The 25,192-nt window shown below is 51.6% G+C and overlaps 1 protein-coding gene across 1 annotated transcript in view; it reads right to left on the reverse strand.

The window, feature by feature from the left end:
* The window catches only part of PEBP4 (phosphatidylethanolamine binding protein 4), a 182,795-nt gene that overhangs the window by 45,670 nt on the left and 111,933 nt on the right, over positions 1–25,192 (reverse strand). The window lies entirely within an intron of this gene.

Here is a 25,192-nt window from a genome sequence, read left to right on the forward strand (position 1 = left end):
GTCCCTAGACGGCGCACACAGGCAGAGCCTGGAGCCCGGCTTTGCAGGACACACTTTGGCAAAGGTTCACCCTGGAGGCAGGGCCTGGAAGATGTGCCTGTGGATGCAGAGCCTGGCCAGCCTTTCATGAGTCTGGGGTGTAAAGGAAGTTGCATGTGTGTGAGTTTCCTTGTGTATGAGTCTCTCTTGCACTGTGCAGCTCTGTTTACAGTGGACTGAGCTTTCAGGTGAGCGGGAAGATGTGAATCAGGACGCCCCCCTTCTCCATCTCTTCATGGCCCTCTTCACCCACAGGAGAAGGAACCCAGCTGGCCCCAAAGCTCGCAGCCTCCCAGTAAGCCCAGGTGGGCCTGTGAGGTCATGCTTCCTGTCACACCTTGCAGGTGGCCCCATTCCGGGGAGCACCAGGCCTCAGGGGCAGAGGTGGTGGTGTGGTGTGTGGGGAACCCCTTTAGCATTCACAGTACCCTTTAGGGGCTGGTGGTGCCCCATGAAGCCAAGCAGAAAGCTCTTTTCTTGCCCGGAAGAAGTCCAAAGCCCGTGTGGTTGCTGGCACAGGGGAGGCGGAACATGGGGGAGGCAGGGAGAGGGAGGAGACCCCCCTGCAAGCCGCGTTCATACAAAATGCATTTCCCAACGTATCCCTCTGGCCTGTCGGAGCCCCTTCTGCTCACTGCTCTGTTTATACATGATAGACAACTAATTAACATCCAAACCTCTTGAAAGGTCTTTTCAGAGGTAATGTTCTGACAGATTATGTCAGCAAGGAGCACTGATTTGTCTAAGCATGGATCACATTGTTTCAGATTGAATGAGGTGAATATTAAACTGCTTTAAATGTACTCTTCATAAAGTACTAATTACACACTCCCAAGGGAGAACAGCCAAGGAATACTAAACAGTAGAGAAGTCAACAGAAGGTTCTTTTTATAGTATGTTGCTGGGCTCTGTGTTTTTCTGTCTCCTTTCTCGCGCTCGCTCTCTCTTTTTACAGTAAAATCACAGCACGCTAAAGAATACACATTTATAGCACAATGCTTCTCATCTAATTATATGGCAATCATTAGTTTTAAGCTGGATGCATTATATTTTCTTTGATATATTATGCCTGAGGCATAACTCTGCAGTTATTGCAGCTACAGGCAGATTCCAGTCCCCCAACCCCCTTTCCCAGCCCCATCTCCTCTCTACTCCCCACCCTTTAACAAATTATTTAACCCCTACTATTAGTTTGCTTATTGTTTTGAGAAAAAAAAAAAATCTCAATTTAAATTGGCAAAAATGGGAGAAACAACACACCCTTCGTTATTTAAAGGAAAAATAAAAAAAGAAAGGAAATCTTATGTGTTCTTGGGAGCTGTGCAATTTTTTATTAACCAGGTGATGTCCTGAATACATAATCTCTACTCCCCACCCTGGTGAAATTCCTTCACAAACAATTCCACTGGATCACACTGAATTCCCACTTGGCTGAGCTTCATTGTCCCTCAGGGAAAGAGATATTTATATGTATATAAATATATATCTATAAAAGCAACAGGGGGGTGGAAAACCATGTGTCAGGGAGCATTCCAGCAAAAAATGCAGGGTGGTCCTTCAAAATGCCTGTCTACAGATGTAGTCAGAATTCTGCTCCATTGGTTTTCCTGGGTATTTCTGACATTGACCCTGGCCCATGGTTAAGAAAAAAGCATGATCCACTTGAGATGCCCTAGACTGTCAGGTTCTCAGCCCTGGGAGGTAAAGGCCAAGTTCTATGGGGATGGGTGGCCTGATAGTGACCCAGCTTCTTTTTTCTTGGTCAGGCCTCCAATTATCATGCCTCTAAAGATAAAAGGGACTGCAGGGTCCCAGAGAGGTAGTAACTTCTGTGAAGCAAAATAGGGCCCTGTTTCCCTACCATAATCTTTGCCTCCCCCACACCAAGTCAAAGAAGTGTGGGATCTTGGAGTTGAAGGAATTAGAGATTTCCTATCCTCTTTGTTTTATGCTGAAGGATCCATGGCCAAGGGGAATTTTAATTCACCTGATATCATAGGGCTGCCTGCAGTTCAGGCTGGAACCTGGGGTCGACCCCAGGCCAGAATTCTTTCTACTTCAAACAGTAACTCTGAGCAACTCTTACCTTGCAAGAATGACCAAGGACAAAGGAATAAAAGGACAGAGTGCAACAGACTGAATGTTTGTGTTCCCTCCCCCGACCAACTCATCTGATGAAACTTTAACCTCTAGTGTGATGAGGTTAGGAGGTGGGACTTGGGAGGCGATGAGGTCATGAGGGTGGGGCTCTCATGATGGGATTAGCGCCCTTCTCAGATGTGACAAGAGAGAGCTTGGTTCTTCTCTGCTCTCTCGGCCACTTGAGGTTACAAGGAGGAGGTAGTTGTCACTGTCACCAGATCAACTGGCACTTTGATTTTGGAGCCTCCAGAACTCTGAGAAATAAACATTTGTTTTTTAAGCCACACCATCTATGGCGGTTGTTATAGTAACTCAAATGGACAGAGACACAGTTATCTTCTTTGAGAGCTGGGAGAAGTCTGGAAAGTCATCTAGTCCACCCCTCTGGTTGCTGTAAGACTTGATCCTTGGTCTCATGGAGTTAACACTCCAGAACCTACAGTCTGTCTGCAGAGCTTCTCTTCCCCAGGAGAAGTACTCATCAGTTTCTTTGTATGTTCCTCACTTATATTTTTTTCCGGCCCCTTTTTCCTTATGTGAAATCATTTGAAGAAATAAACCAGGGATGAGAAAAAAATGGCAGCATATCTGAGCTTCAGTCCTTGTGTCTGTTACCCACACAGCCTATGGTGCTTGTTAAATAAAACTGGGATTCCACTGGGTGAGGAGGGCCCATGTATGGTTTTAGTTTTTAAAGCTCCTCATTCTTTAAAATTTTTTTCCATTGCATTGACATTCAATATTATTTTATATTAGTCTCAGGTGTACAGCATGGTGCTCAGATAATTTTATAATTTATGAAGCGATCCTATAATTCTAGTATCCACCTGACACCATAGGTAGTAGTTCCACTATTATGGCACCCTGCCCACCCTCTTCGGTCTCATCCCGGCCTTCAGAGGACATTGCACTGGGCTCGAATGATTGTTTCTGCAACAGAATAGTCGTGTGGCCTTAGGCTAGTTATTTCATCTCCCCAAGCCTCAGTTTCCTCATTTACAAAATGGGGATAATATTAACATCCTCATGGCCTCGTTGTGGGCATGGGGAGAGGCAGTTTGGGGAAAGTGTCCCACAGGGTGCAAGGAGTTTCCAGTTCCCCTGTAAGTCACACTAAGGTAAGTGGGTTTAATGGATTCTCTCCCCTCAGGAGCTCTTGCATTTTAAAAGAGGACCCTGGGGCTGTTTGTCAAAGCACAATAAATCCACTGGGAGGAAACTTCAGGGGAAGCAGTGGGGTAGAGGAAAGAGATATTTTGGGGACAGGAAATGACCTTCCTTTACCTGAAATCACACCACTTAGCCTAGCAGTTCTCAGCCTAAAAGCTGTGACACGCTGGTGTGGTACCAGCAGTTGAGAGATGTATCACAAATATGTTACTAATAATAAAGTGCGGCTGTTTTCGAACAATCCCCCCCTTTTTATGTAAATTAGAGGGAATTCAAGGTAATTCCCATGATATCATTATAAACACTCACATTCCTATGTGATTTTTCTAGTGGGATAGAAAAGGGTGCACCCAGAACTGAGCACAACCTGGGCATGGAGGTCTGCAGAACATGTGGCCTGGAGATGACAGCTGCAAGGCACTGACTTGGAGAAGAACACAAATGTGAAAGCCCTTGAGAAGTTTAGAAGCACTAGGTATACCGTGTAGTGAAAGAATGAGCCACTGTCTTCTACAACCCCGGGGTTGACCCTCACGACAGCAATCCATGCAAGCAACCAGACACAGGGAAGCACCCATTCTATGGTCCCATTTACGCGAGCTAAACAAGCCTAACTGATGTGACAGCAGTCAGAATAATGTTGCCTTGGGGTGGGGATGTTAACTGGGAAGAGGCAAGTGGGAGCCTTTTGGCATGTTGGAAATATTCTGCGTCTTTAACTTGGTGGTGGTTACATGTGTCATGGATTGAATGTTTGTGTCCCCGCAAAATGCATATGTGAAAACCCTACCCTCCAATGTATTAGGAAGTGGGGCCTTTAGGAGGTAATTAGGATTAGATTATAAAAGGGGGGCCCTTGTGACTGGGATTAGTGCCCTTGTGGGAGTCACAAAAGAGCTTGCTTCCCTCCTCCCTGCTCTCCTCCGTATGAGCACACACTGAGAAGTTGGCCTTGCTGTACCCTAATCTCAGACTTCCAGCCTCCAGGGCTGTGAGAAATAAATGTCAGTTGTTTAGAAGCCACCCGGTCTATGGTATTCTGCTAGAGCAGACGGAACTGATTAAGACAATGGGTAAAAGCCACGCAGTTTTACACTTAAGACCTGTGTACTTGGCACATATATTTATAACTTAATAAATTTTTTTGAAAAGCCCTTTGGAACCTTAGGCACACACCTGTCAGGGTTTTTCTACAGCACCCACTGAAAAGTCCCTAAACTTGCCAGGACCTTGGTGAGGACATTTAGTATAGGAGACCTGGGAGTGCTGGGGTCACGTCAGGCCATTACTGGCAGGCACTGACCTGCAGTGGCTGGCCAGGAGCTCTCCCCAGTGCTCTGTGCTACTCCTGTCTGACAACTTTTGGGGCTGCCATCTCAGCCTCATTAGTGCCCAGTGCGTGCAGAGGCAGGACCCTCACCACGAGATAATGGTGATAATCTCCTTTCTCCTGGCAACACAGCTCCTAGCAGAGCAAGAGCGAGCGTGCTGCGGTGTGTCGTGAAGTGCTCCTTGCCTGGGGCTTGGGGGGCTCATGGAGCCCCCCCCCGAGCAGCCTCAGCAAGAGGAGCCCCATGATGCTGAGGTGACTCTCCCAGTCACCCATGTGGAGCTCATGTTGTTTGCTTTGCGAGTTACTTTTCAACTACCCCTTCAGTTGCCAAGGAAACCGTGACGCAGCCTCGGGTGGGGCCTCAGGCTCAGTCTACACAGAGTCTTCTAAGGCAATGGTGGTTCACTGAGTGCTCCAGGGCTGGTGCAGGGGTGTAGGGGCAGGGCTGATGGGGACCTGGAGAGAGGTGACCCACATGGAAGAGGTGGCAGGTTCACTGCTGGCTGCTGGGTGGCGCTAGTCAGGGTGCAACTTTTTGCTCAGGGGCCTCAGGAAACACACCCTTGGCCACGCACCCCAGATACAGGGCAGTGGTTCTAGAGGCCAGAGGGTGTTTGCATGACTTGGGACACCTGGTCTCCCAAAGCCCCTGCAGACCATCAGATCAGCAGCAGGCAGAATGGGTTTCTGGGCACTGACAGTGCATTTGTGGACAGTTGGGGGTGCAGGGCTTGGTTGGGAACTGAAATTCAGGGACACCCTTCTCAGTGTGGGAAACGGTTCCTGTATCCTTCAGAGATGAGTTGCCTTGCTTTACATCCCTCCATCGCCATCACTAATGACATTGGGACCTCCCAGGCAGTGTATCTGTTTCCTGTAGCCTCAGCCTGCAGGGCCTCAGGCCTAACGGCCTTCACTCCTGGCCTGGCTCTCGGTCAGCATTAAGTTTGGCCTGGCGTCCTGGCCTGGCCTCCTCAGGCTCACGCTTCTCAGACAACCAAGCAGCCCAGTACCAAAGCCTGGAGAGCCAGCTGGTCCTCAGGCGGGGGCTACCCTCAGGGCCTTGTCTTGGGCCTTCCTTTTAAGGGCCCTGCAGAGAAGGGCAGGTCTGGGGCTCTGGACTTAGCATTTTGGCGAGGAGATCCCAAATTCCTTTCTCAACCCCCGGCTGTCCTGCAGCCTGGTGAGCACAGCCTCTCCCCCTCTGTGCCTCAGTTCCTCCTCTCTGCTGCATGAACACCCCCAACCCCCACCGCCTTGCCTGCACCCCTGGCTGCACAGTCTGAAGCTGAAGGGATCATTCCCCGGTTCTCTGGCTCCCGCACTTCACTTCCTTTCCTCTGTCATTTCCCACATCACCCAGTCTTGAAACCTGAGTTATTTTCGATTCATCTCTCTCCTTTATCACCCTTATCTAGTCACTTATCAAATTCTGTCAGTTCTTCCTTCAAAATGTCTCTAGCATATGTCCCTTCAATTTTTAAAAGTTTCATTGTTTTTCTTAGTATAAAAGAGAAATATGCTCAGTATAGAAAACTTAGAAAATACCAACAACCAAAAAGAAAAAAACCCTAAAATTACCCACAATTCCTCCCACCACGGCTAATTATCAGTATTATTTTGGCGCATGCCCAGTTAGCCCCTTGTCCATCTTCAGACTTACCCCTTTCTTTCTGAGCCTTTCCATTCCTGCCTCTGTTCCCTCACCTCCATTCTACTCCCCTGTCTCTGACTCCTCCCCTCCGCCCGCCCTGCCACCTTGGCCAGGCTAACCTTTTTAAACACTGCCTTCCAAACATGTTGAATCGAGGGCAGCCACTAGCCGACAGAAAACAGGGGTCTCTCCGGTAGAAGCCTATAGCTTGGCAAGCATATGGTGGGTGCCTCTGTGGGATTAGAAAGAAGGCTCCCCTTCCTCAGAGTGGAGGCAGCTCCTGGACTGGGTGCCCCTTCTGTGGGGGCAGTAAATAACTGTAGGAGGTGGCCCTGATCAAACCTGCCCTCTGCCATGTGGTTGCCAAAGCCACCTTGTTAACCCCGGTCCCTCCCTTCCCCAGCACCGACCCTCTGGAGCTGCCAGACCAGTCTCCTTCCTGCTTCTCATATATTGTGCTCAGGCCCCTCCACGAGTCTTTGACAAAGACGTGCCCTCTACACCCTCACTCCCCCTTCCCTACCTTCATACTGCTCTTTCTTGAAGGCCTGGCCCAGGGGTTGTACCTCACATGCCTACAGGGTCCAGGCAGGTCCCCTGTGTGGGCGGGGTGGGGTCTGTGAGAACAGGAGATCGCCTGGGTTGCCAGATTTTCAGCCAGATTATTAAATGCAATCTCCCAATTCTCAGTGTTGCCTACTGATTTAACACGTTTCCTAGACCATGCCCAGGCTGAGCAGAGCTGTCCAGCCCTGTCACTGCCCATCACTCCTCTGGAGGTTTCCGAGTCCACCTGCCTCTCCTTCCTCAGCCTAGCTCCTCACACAACAGTACCACATACCAGCTGGCAGCTTAGGTGACAGGGTTTAGTGGAAAGCGCACTCATTCATGCACTCATCAAGCATTGAGTGAGTGCCCATGCAGGTTTTGCAGTAAAAACCCTGGGTTTGGGTTCTGACTCCACCACTTTCTTGAGCAAGTCACTTAAATTCTCTGAGCCTCGTTTTCCCACCTGTAAAATGGGGTTTAAATAATTCTCAACCCACTCACCTGTGAAACGGCAATGAAACCATACATGTGAAAGCATTTTGTAAACTGCATTTTGTAAAAATAGCTCTGAATTGCCACTGTTATCCAGCTTCTGTTGTTCTGGGTGAGCTAGCCTTATATCTCTGAAAGGTGTGAGCAGGCTCCCTACAGCAGTGCGGACACTTCGGGCACTTGGTACAGTGGCTTCATTAATAGAAGGTACTTACAGTACCACAGCTACCTCTTTCAGGAGAGAATTTGTGTAATGAAATAATATAATAATAGTGACAAAGACAATGGAGCCCCTGCTCCATGACAGCTGCTGTGCATGAGCTTCTATAATCACTATCTCCTTTAATCTTCGTAGTAAATCCATAAGGAAGGTGCTGTTATTACCCCCATTCCATAGGTGAGGAAACTGAAGCTTAGTGAAATTAATAATATCTCAGAGTTGTACAGCTGGTGAAAGGTAGGACAGGAGAGGAAATAGGGACATAAACTAACTGGTTAATCAGCCACATGGCTTTGGAGGGTTAGAGATAATACAAAGTCTTCTAGAGGAGTCCCAGGCAAATTGCAAGCACTCAGTAAACCTATACCTATTATTACTGGGTTCTAGGCCCATTATAAACAGGATTTTATTTGATTCAATCCCTATATGTCTGTCCATTTTGAAAATGAGGGAACTGATGTTCAGAGCCTCCACCAAGAGGCTGGAGACTGAGAGGCTGGCCTGGGACCCAGGCCCCTCTGTCCCCTTTACCCTGTGCTCAGCTGTTTGGGGCTCATGACCCTTTCCCCAGACAAATCAGAATGCTCCGATTACTATAATGCTGCTGGTGGTACTTCAGTGAGCCTGTCAGCTGGAGGGTCCCCATTAAGGCCTTCAAGGCAGCCTCTAGCAGAGCCCACCTGCCTCTCAGAAATACCTGGGCAGTTCAGGTGCTGAGGGCTGGGATCTCAGAGCTCACGTGGGCCCTTTCTTTAAACTTCAAGGGAACAAAGACTTACAGAACCCATCTTGGCTTTCCCCACCCCCTACCCCCTTTTTTCCCTCCCCCAAAGAAAAATGAAAGAATCTGATAATTACTTCTATCTACCACCCAACTGTACTAATTACCAACCTATTTCTTCACAGTGTGACAGACACCAGCTCTGGAAAACACATAGAGATAAATTAGCACTAATTGGTTTTCCTCTGGCTGTTTGAATTAGTATTTAAAGCTCCAATTACAAAGCAGAATAATTGCTATTAATGTCCTATTGCAGTACAAAAGGCAGGTCGCTGGAGGACCAGCCCAGGTGTGCTATTACTCTGATTGCAGCATATTTAACCTGGCTTGTTAGGAGGAAGAGGGGGGGCACAGTTTCAATATGGCAGACGGGCCTCTTCCTGCGTGATGGAGAGCTGAGGACAGGACTGTGGCTCCAGGGAGGAAAGAGGAGGGAACAGGAGAAGGGAGAGGAGCGAAGTGGGAAAACCTGGGTCTGGAAGCCTGTGGGATTTCTTAGCAGGGCTCCTGGGGTCTCTTCCTGCTCCCCTCGCTGTCTCCCTGGGGACATTTCTGGGTCCAGCCTGCCCCAGTCTGCCTGGCACCGGTCTCCTCCACACACCCAAGGTCAGCAGAGTGCCCCTCAGGCCTTCTGGACCCCTGTGTGGATGCTTGGGGAGTGCAGCTGCCGACAGAAGGACCCAGGAGATGCTCCAGCTGTTGGCATCAGACTTGTTACTAGTAAGCAAGTGGGGGCTCTGACCTTCACCCATGTCTCCTCTCCACGTTGGGTCTCTGTGGGGAACTTTGGGACGTGTAGTGTGTGCTTGCCGCCCCCACTGGGGGGGGGGGGCTTGCATGTCTCCCTTCTATTCCCCTGCACCCTTCCTGGCCGTGCTTCGTTCTTGTTCCCCTCCTGGGACTTTTCCTGTTCTAAACAGGGGACTGTGGGTGAACTGGCGAGAAGACGAGCTCGCTGAGGGTACAGGTTCTGTACAAGGGAGGTAGAGAGAACTGGCAATCCCGCTCACTGCCTAGCTGATAAGTCTCCAAACTCCAAGAGCCTCCGTCTCTTCAGTCGTAACATGGGCACGTGAACCTCCCTCTTTCTGGCTTCACAGAGCTATGAGGATGGAGACAGAAGTGTTTTGTAAATCACAGAGGGCTGCACTAAATAAAGGGGTTTTCCCTGAGTCATCGTGAAACAGCGATGACCTGGGAAAGGCAGCCCACGAGGCAGAACGGAGGGGCTGCTCGCTGTTCCTTTCTGTCGTCTCGTCTCCTCTTTCCGTAGCTTCCCTTCTCTGTCTCCTTCCACTTCCTCCTTTCCTCTCGGCCTCCTAGATCTCGTCTCTATCCCCATTCACTCTAGGATGTAAAGAACTCAATGAGTTACCCTTTCCTAGAGCAGCTGGGATGAAAAAGGGAGGGCTATGTTTAACCCAAAGAAATGAGTCACTAATGGTGAACTTTCAGGCAAACTGAGATGATATTTTGTGGGGGAGAATGAGATGTCACAGCTCTCCTCAGAGCCCCACAGGCAGCTGTCTACTCCCTGACACCCAGGTTTGGTTTGGCCTTGTGCCAGGCTCAATGTGACAGAAGAGCCAGCCAGAGAGAAGCCCCTCCCTGGCAAGGAGAGGATGGCAGTCACCCATTGGGGGATTAACTGAGGTTGCTGACCTTGAATGCCGAGATCTCAACACGAGGCTTGGGGTTTCCTGTTCTGGAGGGGCTGGCAGTCAGCTTTTCTGACCCATCTGCCCCCACCAGGATGTGGTTCCTGAGCAGAGCTCTGGTTGGGTGTCCCTGAGGAAGTCCTAAGATGTACAGCCTCCCTACGCCAGCCACCACCCTGACCTTTTGTTGGCCCAGACTGTTGGCCCAGACCTCCCTCTCTGTTGTCATATGGGAAATAAACCAAGCAGACTTTCCCCATAAGGACTCCTCAGTGTGTTTCACTCCCTTGTTGGTCCTGCCCTCGTGTGCCCTCCAGTCTCTCACTTGCTTTCCCTCAGAGGTTCCCTTCCTCGGGCCTACAGCCTCCCACACCCCCACATGGGGAGAGAAGCCACAGCATAAGGAGAATGGAGAACCGGCTTGGGCCCAGCTCTGGGTGACAGGTTTCCCACCTGTGCCGTGACAGGTGGGCTCCCAGAGCTCCTCTAGGGCACTGTTCTCCTCTCCTTCCTTCTCCATATCACCTGATATCTGATACCCAAACAGCCAGCCCCACTCAGCACCCTTCAGGGACCCTGGGGCCCCAAGAGCTTTGGCTGGGGGTTCCGGCGGTGGGCAACGGGGAGGCAGTCAGGCAGGGCCTGTCTGCCAGGGAGAAGCTGCTGGGTGGTCTCTGCCGGGTGGGCCCAGCTGGAGCAGCCCAGGAAAGGAGCATCACTGCCAACGAATCTCTTCTTTACAACCATGCTGGGAGGGACGTGTGAGGGCTCGTGGGTGGGTGTTCACGTATGGGGGGGGGGATTTCTTTTTAAGAGACAAGGTGGGTGGAATGGGGGAAGCCAGCTGGCTGTGGGCTCTATTTCTACTGACAAGGCTTTACCCTGTAGGTGTGAGGAATTCCAATTAAATATGCAGCCTATTTGTCTGTGTGTGGGAGAGGGTTTGCTGGGAAGGAGGGGAACGGAGGCAGAGTCTCTGCGGCATACCAGCAAACCAGAAATTAGCTCCGTTCATCACAGGCGCACGGGGCTTCCCTCAGCCCTCCTGTGCACTCACAGGAGTCTCGAGAAGGAGACAGACAGAGGAAGCGGGAGAGAGGTTGGGGAGGCGGGTTCTCCAGACTCCAAGGGCTTCCGGAATCTCTGAGTGGGCAGGAAGGCTTGCCTGACTCCTTGGCTCTTGGGGGGGTTTCCCTTTCTGGAGGCGCTGGCAGTGAGCTTCTCTGGCCCATCTGTCCCCACCAGGACCACTTGGGCCCTCCCCTGCACCCCCCTCCCAACACCAGAGGAGCACTTAGAAAGCCTCAGTTAGAGGAACGGTTTCTCTGAAGAACAGAATCCTGAAAGGCTGGTGCTTGGGGGCTCACATGTTGGGTGGAAGGGTCACACCAAGGAGTTTTGGGGGTATGTGGGCCTCCAGAAGCCATTGCAAACCTTTTGCCATCCTTTCCTCCCTGTTTTTACTCATAGGTAGGATCTGGTAGAAAGCATGAATGCTCTCCGAGGTTCAAAGAGCAGTCCATGTTGAAGCTGGTCTTTAAACAGCAACATCATGTGGTTTCAGGGGCTTTCCATGGGTGGCCCACACGTGGGACCCTTTGAACAGTAGCTAGGCTGGTTTCAGGGTGTGCCGGGCCCCCTGGGCATGCCAGGTGCTTTGTTCTTAACCTCCAAAACTGGCCTTTCGTCTAGGCGGCCACTCCATTCTCTTCCACCCTCCTCCACCAACACTTTCCCCACGAGTCCAGTCCTCTCTGCGTTTTTGCTGATCTTTTCTTGATGTTATTGCTCGTTCTGTCTTGCAAACGCTTGATTTATCCCTAACTCTGATTCTACTGTCTCTTTCCCAACTGGTTAAAACACAATCATTTGTTGACATAATGAGCTTAGAAACAGGTTATGGAATGGGAGATGGAGAAGAGGTGGCAGGGAATTTTTCTGATCCAGGCATCCAAGGTGGTGGCCAACATGACCTCCCCTTAGTAGCTGGCCCTACCTGAAGGATGGCATGGGGGCATGGCTCGGGGGTGGGGTGGGGTTGGGACACTGGGGTGGCATGTGACGGGTTCCAGGGAGGGCAGGCTTGGGTGGAAACGGGAAGGGGAGGGGGAAACACCAGCTGAGGTCTGAGGGGAGGGGTCTGCAAAGGAGGCAATTGTGCAGATAAGCAGCATGGACCAGAGAAAATAAGGGGAAGGCTGGGAAAGAAGTTTGGTTGGGCAGGCGCACCTCCTTCCCCGTTCTCTCTGATTTTCTTCATTCCAACCACTTGGCCTTGGTCCACCCTCCTTTCTCTCCCACTTCCCCAGCCATATCATTTCTCACTTTCAGAATGGAAAAAGGGGGTGCGGCCGCTCCAGGAGAACTTCTGGGGATGGAGGTGAGGAGACCTGCTGCCCTAGCCCGGAAGATGCTCTTTCAGAGTTCCTTATTCTGCCCCAAAAAGATGAAGGCTTGGGTTTGCCCAGGAGGACAGGTGGGCTCCTGCACTAGCAGCTGCAGCCCCTCCCCCTCTCTGCCTCCCCTCCCTTGACAGAGAGAGGCCTAGAGGAAAGGGGGGGAAGGGGGAGGGGGAGGCAAGGGGGTCAGAGGAAAAGGAGAGACTAAGGGGAGGGAGCCGTTTGTCTGCATTGGGAATGATAAAACGGTAAAATCAGGCAACATGTAAGTTGTTTTGTTTTTGTTTTTTAGTATTTCCTTAAGTAGGTATAGGGCCAGGAGGGTGAAGAGCGAAGTGTGTGGGAACTTTGCTCAAAGGCTATTTTTGAGTGTCGGTGGGATAAACCAAGTCTTTTGATGTCCATGGAAACTTGGGAGACAGGTGAGTGCCTCACCCGAGTCACACAGCCAGGTGGCAGTGCTGGGAGACCGGAGTGCAGTGTGGCTCGGGCAGTGCCCAGAACCTCCTCCTGACCCTCTTCTCAGGACCTGGGGCTGCAAATGATGATTTCAGAAAACATTTGGGTCTGCTCCCTGTTGGGCCCGCTAGGCCATCTGGGGTTGGTAGAGACACAGCACTGGGCTCCATTTGGGACAGGCAGTGTGGCAGAGGCTTGGCCGAGGTTGGCTGTCCTTGGTGGACATCAGTGACACTGTGTGACCCATGAGGTGAAGGGGCAGTGCCATCTCACTTTCTTGTGGCCCACTTCCCTTTGTGGAGCCCCTGTGATAAGTGATGTCAGGTGTTGTGCGGCTCCCACATGACCCAACCCTGCCCTCTAGGAACCCTAGACCCAAGAAGACACCTCTCTCTGTTGGAAGAAGTTCCTCTCTGCTTCTGCTCCCTAGACACAGGTTAAGCAGGCGCTGTGGGCCTTGGGTCCTAATAGTGCACAACCAGTCACTAACAGGCCTCTCTGGGCCCAACCTCATGAGGGAGCTCAGAGAGGTGAAGGAAGTGGCCCTGTCCTAGGAGCTCTCGGGCTGGGGATGGGGCACACGCAGCAGTTAGATCGCTGCAGGAAATTCCATCCAGATAGCTGTGGTCACTGCACGTGGATTGGGGAAGGAGCGAGCTCTGAGGGGCGGGAGGGATTTATATTAGATTGGGGGGGGGAAGAAGCATGGGTGGGATCCCCTCTCTAGGCTGTGAGAGCTACGTGAGCCAGAGTGGGCTTGGTTCGGGGTATAAGAGGGGCAGTGAAGACAGTGGGGATGCAGCCCTTGGACCCTTAGTGGAGAGGTAGGCCCCTGAAAGAGGTAGTGTCCTCGTCAGTGGGACTGCATTTGGCAGGGTCTCCAGGTAACAGCTCAACCCCTGGCTACCAGCCTGCCCAGCCCTGCTGTGCCCTGCCTTGTGGTGGCCAGATTTCTATCCTCACTTACCCTGCATGACACTCCTGTCACTCCCAGAGCTGGGGGCAGTGACTGGGGGCCAGCAAAGTTGTCAATGGCAGAGCTCTCTGGGCTCCTGGGAAGAGAGAATGCAACCATGACACATTTTTCTGGCGCTAAGAATGACCTTGCAGGAGGGCAAAGGATCCAAATAGGGCAAACTGGGGAGGCTGAGGGCACGTGGAGATTTTCTTTTGCTCTCTGACTTCCCTGGGCCCTAAATGAGAAATTACAATCTGGCTCCCTCATTCCAGCCCTAATTACCCTTCCCAGAGCCATCATCACTTTCTGAGTCCTCTCATCACTCATCTCCCTGTAACTCAGGGTGGGACAGTCCCCCACAAGCAAGACACAGAGCTCCACAGTGGGAGACCCCTCAGCAGCACTCCCACCGAGCAGCCACCACGGTTCCCTTCCTCTCCGCTGGCCTCCTGGCTCTGGAATGGGGGGGAGGGCTGCCTCCTGTACCCGAGCTGTGTGCCCCTCTGAACCTGGGCTCCTCTGCTTGTTCTGAGCTCATCGGAGCTCTGCAGTGAGTGTCCATCTTGCCCAGCTCAGCATTGGTAAGGTGCCAAGTGACTTCATTCCCCTGGTGCCAGCGACCCCCAAGGGCCTCAGACAGCCAAATCAGTAAACCCAGGATCCTGTTGCCTCTAAGACATCTCTCTCAGTCTTCTTTGGAGGCAGTCATGGGCACACAGGAGCATGTGTACAGGAGGGTGGATGCAGCACACATGAGTCCCTCTGCCTCCTCTAGGTCTCCCCAGGCGCCCTGCACATAGTAGGAGCTGCTCTACCCAAATGATGTCTCTGCCTTTCTGCTGTCCCCACTTCCCTCTCTTATAATCCCAGGAGGGGGAAAGAGGCCTCTGCTGATGGAGCTGGGCTGGGACCACTCTTTCTACTGAAATGATCAGGCCTGAGGCCTGAGTGGAGATCTTCTCAGCAAGCCTCTTAGGAGAAGGTTCTAGAAGTCCTGTCTTGTTGGAATGCTAGACACTGAGACAGGTTCCCAACCTTCTCTCCCTGCTCTGCTGAGGCCACCTGGAGGTGCCCTTTTGGAGAAAGCAAAGCCCTTGGCCCATTGTTGGCACCCCTTCAGGCCGGGGCCTGCCGTGGGGCTCAGAGTCCTTGTCATCTTGTAGGAGGCTGTCCTGGGAGGTGTGAGGAACTCCAATTAAGCATTCAGCCAGTCTGCCTGTGTGGGGGCCTAGGCTGTGGGGGCGGCAGCCTTGTGCTGGGCTGGCACGGTGACTAATCCTCACAACTCCAATGATGAGCCTCTGGAGAGGAGGTGGTGGGAAGGTGGTGGGAGGTGGGGGAGGTGGGGGCTGGGGTTCCCTCACCTCATCAGCTGCCTGGCTCCCTGTGCAGGCTGCTTGGGCCAGAGGAGAGTCTCAGATCCCAAGAAAGGAAGCCCATGTGGACTCAGACTCTGCACAGGAGAACTTTGTGCCCCTGTTGGGTCTGGGGTGCCCCCTGTTTGGACTCCCCTAATATTTTCCAAGGACCTTGGGCTATCCCAGGGTCCTCACAACCCCGAAGTTGCTGGTACTGGCCTCTACATACAGAAGAAGAATCTGAGGTTCAGAGAAAAAAGTGCCTTGCCAGAGGTCACCCAGCCCAGAAGCGGTCAGGCTGGATGCATATATGTCCCTGACTCCAAGACTGGTGTTTTTTATAGTTGATTGGAGGTGCTAGGCAAAAAGCTCTAAGAGTCTTAGAAGATCATCTAGGGTCCCGGCCACAAGTTGCACCCCCCGCCCCCCCAGTTATATGAGGGGAACTGAAAGACCCTGGCTCCCCACTGCCTCCCATCGAGAGGAAGAGTTCTTCTTCTGGAGGCCATCCACTGGGAATGGTCATTGGCCCAGCGGCTACCTGTCGATTACTTATTTCGGGCCTAGTACCATGCTTAGTTAGTAGTGGGAAGGGCGGGAAGGGTCACATGAATTCCACAGCAAATGGCAGGGGTACTGAGGATCGCAGAAGAAAACCTACAGTCTGCTTGGCTGGGCCTGGGAGGAGGTGGATTTGAACCCGAGTGAGGGGCAGAGTGGAACAGGGTCTGCCAGTGGGCAGTGGGGAGGAAGGGCGGCCAGGGACCCAAGGTGGCCACGCCTCTTCTCCCAGGGCCTCTGCTGTGGAGTCAGCCCAGCTGCTCCATGAGCATGGCAAACTTGTCCCCATGATCCACGGTGCCCTTTTGAAGTTCAATCCAAGAGAAACGCTGGGGACAGTACTTGAGAAGGAACTAAGGGCTTTCCCAACCCCTTGGACTTCCAGGAAATGTTAGGTTTCAGGCTTCCATCTCTAAATGATGTTTTTTCCTTTGTATTTTGGGCCTATGAAGTATAAGCATACAGAAGGTGATTAGCTATTTTTGTTTTCCAAGGAGGACAGATGAGAAGACATGGGGCTTAAATGACACCCCAGGGTATGTTGATTGCATGTGCAAACCCTCCTGAGGGAGAACCGGCACTTTGGCCTGCTGGGGATAGTATAAGTGAGGTCACTTTCCAGGTTTTGGTATCCTGTGGTAGGTGACAGATCACAACTCCCCCCTTACTTAGGCTTGGTCACTTCCATTGGTGACAGACGCCCTTGTTTTCTAGACCCCTTTCTCTAGCTTTTTGAGGCCCAGAGTAACTCATGCCTTGAAATACATTTGTCCAGAGTAATCAGGTTCTCTTCTCTCCCTGGGAATGCACTGGAGGGAGAAGGGAGGAGCCAGAGGTGCTTGTATTTCTGCCTAAACCACAGATAGGGGCTTGGAGGGGCAACATCTCATGGATGCTGTGAGGTTCCACTGCTCTCCTGGGAACTGGGAGAATACCTGGGGTGGGAAATATGAGGCCAAGGCACAGGCTCACCCTGCCACATACCCACCAGGTAGATAAGGTGCCTGGATCAGCGGCCCTTCATCAGTAGACAGAAGCACTAAGGTGACAGACTCCTTAGATCCTGAGTGAGTCTAATGATCAGCCTCTGACTTTCCCTCCCATGAAAGGACTGGAGAATCTCTGAAGTTCTCCCTACCGTGGGGAAAGGAAACTAACGGGTGTCAAGTGCCTGCCCTGTGTCAGCGCTGTGCCTGGAACTGTACATGAGTTGTCTTAGTTTCTTACCCTAATAGCCTTGAGGGGTAGATGGTATCTCCCTCCCGTCTACAGCCCAGGAAACTGACTCAAAGAGGTTTGATAACTTGCTCAAGCTCACAGTTAGCAACCAGCTATGCCGGGGTTCAAATCTGGAACTCTCTGTCTTGGGAGTGGGCTAGCCCTGGATTCTGGGATGGCAACTGACCCTTTGCCCCTTGTTGGGCTGACCCTGGGTGCCCTGTTCTGAGCAGAGGTCCCAGAACTGTCACAAGGGTCTCCTTTGGGAAAGGGAAGGCACCCGTCTTCTGTGCCCTGCCTGCCACCTTTGGGTGCCCTTGGCAGTGAGAGCCTGCCAGGGCTGGGGCTGGTCCTGTGGAGGAGTAGGGAGTTCCGGGGAGAAGAGGGGAGGGCTGGTGGAAACTCCCCGAGGCAGCAGGAACTGGGCTGGGAGTGGGGAGGAGGGACACGGGGGTGGGTTCCAGGCTTTTCCCCACACTTCCTCAGGGATCGCTTTACATAACCAGGGCTGCTTAGTCACTGCTTTTTACTTTTTTTTTGGAAACAATTTTCTCAGCATCACAGCTCCCATCTCCATCCCTTACTAGTCACCGGTGCTAGGGAAGTCCCTTTCCTTCCGTTCCCTAGGCAACCCAGCACATTTGCCTTCCAAATGATCCAAGGCCTGGGCGGGGGTAGGAGTTCCCTCCCCCTGTACCCGGCCTCCCACACAGCCACACCCCGCCTCAGTGGGCGATGTCATGTGGCTCAGCCACAGAGAAATCTGGGAGACCAAATGCCCTGCCTGGTGTCAGCCCCCATTCTAGACCCTCACATTTCCAGGCCTGGAGTGTGGCTTGGGCTCAGGGCTCCCAGCTCATGTCTAGAGGTGCCCAGTTTGACTTTAGACATGGCAAGCTCTCCTCATTTCTCTCTTGGGGGAGGTGGCAGAGCTGGGCCTATTTCAATAAGGCACCCAGGAAACCTAGGGCTGGAGCTGCCCACTGTGCCACCACACCTAAGAACAGGGCCTGTGGGCCTGGGTCCCCTCCTTACTCTCAATGTCTTCTGGGGCAGGGGGAGTAGGATTTGGGGTGATGTGTTCATTCTTTAGGCCCTCTCTGGCTCTCTTCATATTGCCCATGCCATCCTCGGCTGGATGGAGATGACCAATTGCTAGTGAAACAGACTTGGGTGAGGGTGAGGTAGGGAGGCCCCTTGGGGTAGGCAGAGGGCCAGAAGCCTAGGCCTGGTTTGCCCTCCCACACTCCCCTTTCAGAGGCCCTGATGTTGGTCCTGAGGATAAAAGGTGCTGACCACTGGGTTTGATAGCACTGATTAAGGGCGATTGCGTGAGCTATGAAAAAAACATGGCGCAGAATCATAGAGCATGTGGGAGCTTTTCACTCATTCATCCAGCACGAATCTTTAGGGAACCTACTATGTGCTCAGCTTTGTGCAGGTTCTCGAAAAACCATCAGGCCAAGACCTCTGCCTCCAGAGCATGAAAATACCCAAACCATCCACCAGAGCATTTTAGAGCACTTCAATTTTTAGGCAGGGTCCATGCACCACATATAGAAAATCATATCCGGGCACACAGGGGTTCTAATCAGGAGAAGTATTTTAGAACTCCTTCAAGCGGGAATTCTTAACCCAAGATTCATGAGCAGGTCTTCAAGGGAGTCTGTAAATGACCAGATTTACAAAATTATACACATTTTCATATGCTTGCATGTGTATTTCTTTAGGGAGAGGCCCATCACTTTAATCAGATTGGGGTCTGTGATCCTGAGAGGGTCAAGGACCCTTCCTGATATTAGAGTCTGGGCCAGCTTTGGAAGCAGCTGCCTTAGGGCACTCCTTAGAGTGAGAGCCCACACGCGTGGCATGCCTCAGGGGCAGTGCTACAGTAACTTAGTGATCAGCTTCCCAGGATCCCAGAGCTCATCTCTGCCAGTGTCACAAGAAGATGCATTGGCTCCCCCAGTCTTCCAACCCAGGCCCCAGCTCCCACCTTAGTGAGAGCATACTGAGAGGGCTCTCTTATCCCATAAGCTCATACCTGGCCTCTCTGCTGAGCAGGCCTCACTGAGGTTTGGGTCCAGGGGAGGGTTTCCTGCTTCACTGGGAAGGCCTGGGCAACCTGGGGCTTGTCAAGGCTCTGTCTCCCCTATTTTGACCTCACTTTGATTTCCTTTCTATATTTAGATCTTTTCTCAGTTTTTTCTTGAGAATAAGCAAATGATGCTCAGCAATTCACTTTGTGTTTCCAGTCCTCCTTCCTATAAGGAAAGATGGTCACATCCATCCAGTTGGGAGGGGCAGGAGTCTGCAGAAGCACGTCTTATGGGAGTTCTGCATGGTCCTCTCCCTCTGGCCCTGGCCCAGCTCAACTTCCTCACTAGACTAGGGTGCCCAGCTGCCCTGGAGAGACTCACAACGGGCCAGGTCCTCTAAGAGCTCCTCCTGCTGGCTTGCAGTGGCTTACTTATGGCTGGTGGTCAGGTGCCTGCGAGAGGCCTATAAGATCCAGGTGGAATCAGATTCTAGAATTAAACTAGGATTCAGGCAGGGCCATTGTGCTCCACAAGATCTCAGAGCAGTGATCACTATGAGTAACAGTCCCTTAATAAACCTGTTGTTCAAGTGCTTGTTGTACACATGGAGTGGACAAGGCACAGGCCTCAGAGCCAGGCCTGGAGAGTGAGACCCAGAGTGACTCTCACTGCTGAGTGACCTTGGGAAAGCTACATAACCCCTCTGGGCTCAGGAGGCCAAAGACACCCCAGCTCTGGGCCACTGTGACGATCACACAGATCACTCATATTAGTGCTCGCCTGGACCCTGGAGGCAGCAGGTGCTCCATCTTTGTTGGAGCACCTGCTTCCTTCTGTCCCCATCACTGGACACCCACTCCCAAAACAGTACACAGTGACATGTAAGGGGAGAAGGTGCCAGAGAGGGGTGATGGAACATATGAAGAAAGGCTCAGCAGTGAGGACCAGGTAGAACAGCAACGAGATGAAACACAAACACTACATTTGGAAGTGGGGATGGGTTCAGACTCCAAGGCAGGAAAAAGGACCAGGACAGCCAGGAAAAGACAGACTGTGGCTATCTTGCAGTTGTTTTTAAGATTTGTCATCAACGCCTATTTTTAAGGAAACTGAGGCAGTGAAGTAGCCGGGTCAGGCCTCCTAGCCTTGAATTCTTGCCCTGCTTCCAGCCGCTGGATGTGACCTCGTAGCCAACCTCCTGTCCCGGGAGACATGCCAGGCTTGGGTGCTGCCAGCTGGCTGCCTGATTTAGCGCACGCCTTGTTAAGAGAAGCTAATTAACAAACCTGCATTTAAATAAGCAGCCGCCTGGGTGTTTGTAACCACCGCCTTATTGAATTGTGACAAGTTATTAGCCCTTGCATGTTAAATGAAACAGAAGCATCCAGGAGAAACCCCTAAATCCAGTCAGCATAAAGCAGAAACCTGCTGAGAAAATGATGGCAGCCAGAACAGATTCACTTGCCGCTCTGGGGAGAACTCCAGGCCTCCCTTCCTTTGAGGTTACATAATCCTCTGTCAACAGCGATGACATCAGGAGAAAGGCAGGGGTGGGGGGGAGGACCATCAGACATGCTCTGAGCTCCATCTGGGGCTCCGCCACCTCTTGGAGATACTGGAGACACAGCCTGGGCAAGGGGGCCGAGGTGGGCCACGCAGCAGCACCTGCTCAGGCCACAAACAGGCCCTGAGGGCTTGTGAGCTGTGGCTGGGCCTGCTTCCTCAGTAATCAAAAAAACTCCCAGCCCACAAAAGCCCTGGTCCGGATGGCTTCACAGGGGAGTTTTACCAAGCATTCAAAGAAGAACTAACACCTCTCCTCCTCAAACCATTCCAAAAAATCCAAGAGGAAGGAACACTTTCAAGCTCTTTTTATGAGGCCAGCATTAGCCTAATTCCAAAACCAGATAAAGACACTACAAAAAGAATTACAGACTAATATCCCTCATGAACATAGATGCTAAAATCCTCAACAAAATAAGGTGTGTGGGCTTAACTCCACATGGGACACAGTCGAAAGGTTGAGTAGGGGAGGGTCTCATGAGGAAGTCTCCAGTGATGGGCTAGAGGACAGGCTAGGGAGCACAGGGACTTAGACGCAGGTGACCAGTTAGGAAGCAGCTGCCTCGCTCCAGGCCACAGCTGGGTGAGGGCCTGCAAAGGAGAGGGTGGGACAAGAGACCCAGGAGGCATGAGGGAGAGGCTGGATGGGAGAATGGGTGCATCAGGGGAGAAAGGAGACTCCAGGGTGAGTCACAGTTTTCTCAGGTGGCTGTGATACTTCAGAGGACGAGGGGTCTGGGTCAGGGCGGTGGAGTAGAGTGGGGAAGAGAATCACTTTCATTTTGGATGCACTGCAGAGACACCCAGGCAATCGACACCCAGGTCTCGAGCTCAGGAGGAGGGAAGGGGTGTGCTGGAAGCTGTGCGAATGGACAAGCTCATCCTGGGAAAGCCGATGGGAAAGGGATGCCAGGAGAACCCCGAGCAACAGCCCTTGGAAGTCAGATGGAGGGAAGCTGGGAAGAACATCAGAGTAGCTCAGAAGAAAGCAAGTTTCAAAATGGGAGATGTCATCTAAGGGTCGCAGAGATGCCACTGGGATGAGAACTGACAAGTCTGCATCAGTTGTGGCAGGAAAAGGGTCTAAGGAGGGACAGTTTCAGTGTGGGAGAGATGAACGGGAAGAGAAGGGAAAATTGTGCATGCAGCCTGCCTGAGAAGCAGCTTGGCTGGGAAAGGCAGGTAAGAGGCGGGGTGGCCACGGCTGGGGTTGTGGGGCTCTGGGAACCCGTGTTCTGGCAGTGGGGACTGAGGCTGGCAGGGCTGGGTTGGGGCATGAGCAATGTTGGCTGCTTCCCGGCTGAGTTCAAGTCTCACGCACGCTTGTGGGAGTGCCCAGCACACACATCTAGTCCCACACCTCCCGGGGCTTCCGTTTCCCATGTGGAGGAAGAAGGGGCCGGACGCAGCCTTGCGAGGTCTCCTCCTTTCAGCTCTAAAATCGGATGGTCCTGATGGTTCTTCATATGCTATTGGTAGGATTCTAAATGGACAGAATTTCTAAATTCTGGATGGCATTTCAGTAATAATTAACAAAAAGGCTTCAAATGAGTGAATTGACTTCTGAGAATTTATCCTAAGAAAGTCACTACAAAGGTGAATGAAAAGTGAGTATTCACAACTCTGTTCATTGTAGTGTTGGTAATAATATATATATAAAAAGACACAACCTAATGTCCAATAGTAAGGGATTGGCTGAGTAAATTATAGTACATCCATATGGTAAACCACTTCTGCACTAAAAAGCATGGTTTAGAAGAATATGTGTTGACATGGAAAATGTTAATGATATATTGCTAAGTAAAAAAAGCAAGCTACATCACAGAATGTACAGTATGATACATTCATTTAAAAATTTTTGATTAGGACACAGACCAAATCTTTAATTAATGTCATTTTTTTCTTCTCTTGGCAAGCAAGTAGAGTATTATCTGGAGTAATGTAACTAAAAATCTAAACAGAAAGACAGAGTTATACACCAAGTGCGTTTGTGTGACTTTTTAAGTCATTAGGATGGAAAGTAGGCTGTCACTGAATCAAGGAAGTGGAGAAAGTCTGAAATTATAGAACTTTAGAAGTGGAATTCACCCTACAGATCATGGGGCCCAACGTCCTCACTTTTCAGATGAAGAAATTTAAGCTTGGGGGATGTCTAGGACAGTTACTAGTCAGGGAGGTGGTTGAGAGGGGCCAGGCCTAGACCAATCTCAAGTTTATGCCAACACGCCACCCATCAGAGACCCCCCCCCCCCCCCCCTTGCTCACAAGGTGACTGCATCCTAAGCAGCTGGGGGGCTGTGGGCTCCTCCTCCCTTCAAGCCCCAGAGGCCTGTGCAGCTCCAGGCTGCAGAACTGTTCCTGGGTTTACTGCACACTTCATTTTCATCCAGCTGAACTCTGGAGAGACCAAATGCCCTGTTATGTTTGCGCAATGACACTGCAGCCCTCTTTCTAATGCAGGAGAGAGGGTGTTGGGCCTGGTCTCTTCTCTGGCCCCATGGCCAGTTGACTGCCACGGCCACTCCACCATCTCTTGCCTGGACAACCACAGCAGCCTTCTGACAGGCCTCTGTGCTCCCACCCCTCATCCAGAGCAGCCAGAGAGATTCCGCTAAAACCCAAATAAAGCATGCCCCTGCTCTGCTCACATGCCCCAGTGCCTCCCGGTACACACAGAGCAAGCCTGAGCCCGGACCAGGCCCTGCTTCATCTGGTTCCCTCTCTTCCCAGATCTCCTCTCACATTTCCTCACTTGTCATCCCCCACCGCTACAGCCACACCACCTTCCCAGGTCTCACTTGGACACAGCAAGCATGCACCTGCCCAGGCTCTTTGCACTAGCTGGTCCCTCTCCCTTGAGGGCCCTCCTCCCAGATTTCTGAGCTTTGCTCCCTCACCTCCTCCAAGTCTTTGTCTCCATTCCAATCTCACCTTCTCAAGGAGCCCCTCCCTGAGCACAGTTTTAATCCTGTAAACTGTGCATCCCCCCTTGGCCTGCAATCCTATTCTGCATTCCCTCGCACAGTACTTACCACTTTCTAATTCACCAGGTCCTTTATTCATTATGCTTACTGAGGCTTGTTTTCTCCCTCCTCTAGAAAGTGAGCTCCATGGAGGGAGGGATCTTTGCTTTGTGCACTGATGTACCCAAAGTGCCCAGGATAGGGGAGCACAGAGTAGCCACTCAGAAAATATTCATTAAATAAAAGCAACACGCAGGTAAGAGTTAAGAACTTAGAAACATTTTCCCCATCAGGATAACATCCAGAGGGAATTTAAGATTGCCCTCAATGAGAAGCAACTTGACGTTCAGGGGTAAAAACCCTGGTTTAAGTCTACAGGAAAGTTTGCCTGCCCCACACCGGGAGCTCTAACTCTCTACCCCGAAACCACAGTCTTCATTCCATGTACCTGGAATCCTCCTTCTGTTGGCCTTCAACAACCTAACCTTCAATTGTGTTTCGTCACTCACTCACTCACGCACTCACTCGTGTATTCATCACACGTGCAGGCACAGAGCCAGGTGCAGTCACGCCCCTGAGATAATAGTCGGTAGGGGGGTAGAAACTGACTGCCCCACAAGGCACATGTAAGCACCTCGTACGGGGCCCCAGACGAGCCTTCCTAAGTCAGGAGGAGTTCGAACGTGCGTTGAAGTATGGGCAGGTAAGAGAGGGACGAGGAAGGGAGGCGTCTTAGCAAGCACACCTGGCAGAGGCTTAGCTGTGAGAAAAACACTAGAAATATTTTGGGGTTGCTGTGGCTGGTTGGAATGGTGGGCTCCTGTGGGGTTGGGGGAGGGGGGCGTGTAAGAACTGGGCTGGGGCCTGACCTTGAAGGGTCGGGCGGCTACCTTGGAAGTCTTGGTTTTCTTTTTCTGAATTTGTACATTTTACTGGCTTCTTTCTGGAGAAACAGAGAGTTGGCTCCTTTCTCAGCAAACAGACGGGGTTTAATTGCTGTTACTGTCAGTGTAGTTGCAAATACCATATAAAAAGGGCTTTTTGGCTAATTGTTTTTAGAATAAAAATTCAAGAACTATGTATAGATATTATGCATCCAGGGTACTTTAAAGATCAAACTGTTTATATTACCCTTAAATGCAGTCTTTAGCTTGAGGCGCTAGGATCTGTGAGGGACTGGGACACACAATGATCCTCCGGGGCTTAAGATGCTGGGACAATGTGACAGCCGCAACTTTTTTACTGGGGTGGGGGTGGGGTCGGGGAGGGTACAGCCAGAGCCCTTTGGTGGGCCAGGGGCCCAGGAGAACAGGCAGCTAAGCTGGGTGATTCTCAGGCGCCATTAACCTAAAGTGCTGCCTTTATGCAGACCTCCCTCTCCCCTCAGAAAGCTGAATTTCATGGGTTTTGGGGGCCAGCCTGGGGGGCAGGCGAGGAAGAGGCTGCAGGGCCCCGGGCTCCCCGAGCAGCTCGGGCTGTGGGGCAGCGGGGGCGGCTGGAGGCAGCCAGGTGAGCCTCAGCACTCCCCATCTTGCCTCCTCTCCTCAGCCCATATGGCACCGAGAGGATTTCTGAGCCACACAAATAAAGCAGACTCATATCTAGTCATTGCCATCCTGTCTTCACGTTCAAGCCT

The sequence above is a fragment of the Miniopterus natalensis genome, chromosome 4 (assembly GCF_054644295.1).
Source record: "Miniopterus natalensis isolate mMinNat1 chromosome 4, mMinNat1.hap1, whole genome shotgun sequence".
NCBI classification, from domain to species: domain Eukaryota; kingdom Metazoa; phylum Chordata; class Mammalia; order Chiroptera; family Miniopteridae; genus Miniopterus; species Miniopterus natalensis.